Raw genomic sequence first — 946 nt, 5'->3', positions numbered from 1 at the left:
CCCCAGATGAATGCAATCTTTCTATGTCTATCCCTCTCTTTCTGACTCATTTCGCTTAGCATGATACTTTCCATATTGTACCACTTGTATGTAAATTTCATGACTTCATCTTTTCTAAGAGCTACATAGTACTCCATTGTGTAGATGTACCAAAGTTTCTTTAACCAGTCATCTGTTCTTGGGCATTCAGGTTTCTTCCAGTTTCTGGCTATTGTAAAGAGGGCTGCAATGAACAAACAAGTGCAGATGTCACTTCGACTATACATTTTTGCCTCTCTGGGATATATTCCCAGGAGTGGTATTGCTGGGTCAAATGGGAGGTCAATTTCTAATTTTTTGAGAATCGTCCATACTGTTTTCCAGAAGGGCTGAACCAGTGGACATTCCCACCAACAGTGAAGGAGTGTCCCTTTCTCGCCACATCCACGCCAGCATCGGTTGCTTTTGTTCTTTTGAATGTGGGCCAGTCTCTGAGGTGTGAGATGGTATCTCATTGTGGTTTTGATCTGCATCTCCCTGATGATTAAAGATGTAGAGCATTTTCTCATGTGCTTTTTTGCCATTCGGATTTCTTCTTTGAGAAAGTTTCTGTTCATTTCATTGCCCCATTTTTGGATGGGGTTGGATGTTTTCTTCTTGTGGAGTTTAACCAGTATTTTGTATATCCTGGATATCAACCCCTTGTCAGATGTGTATTCGGTGAATATCCTTTCCCATTCTGTAGACTGTCTTTGTATTTTGGTCACTGTTTCTTTGGAGGTGCAGAAGCTTCTTAGTTTAAGATAGTCCCATTTATCTATCTCTGTTTTCACTTGCTCGGCCAGTGGCGTGGCATCTTTGAAGATACCATTAGCTTCAATGTCATGGAGGGTTTTGCCAACTTTATCTTCAATGTACCTTATGGTTTCTGGTCTTATGTTGAGGTCTTTAATCCATTTTGATCTTA

This window comes from Sorex fumeus, unplaced genomic scaffold (assembly GCF_029834395.1).
Source record: "Sorex fumeus unplaced genomic scaffold, SorFum_2.1 ptg000115l, whole genome shotgun sequence".
Lineage (NCBI taxonomy): Eukaryota > Metazoa > Chordata > Mammalia > Eulipotyphla > Soricidae > Sorex > Sorex fumeus.
This window is presented reverse-complemented; position numbering follows the sequence as displayed.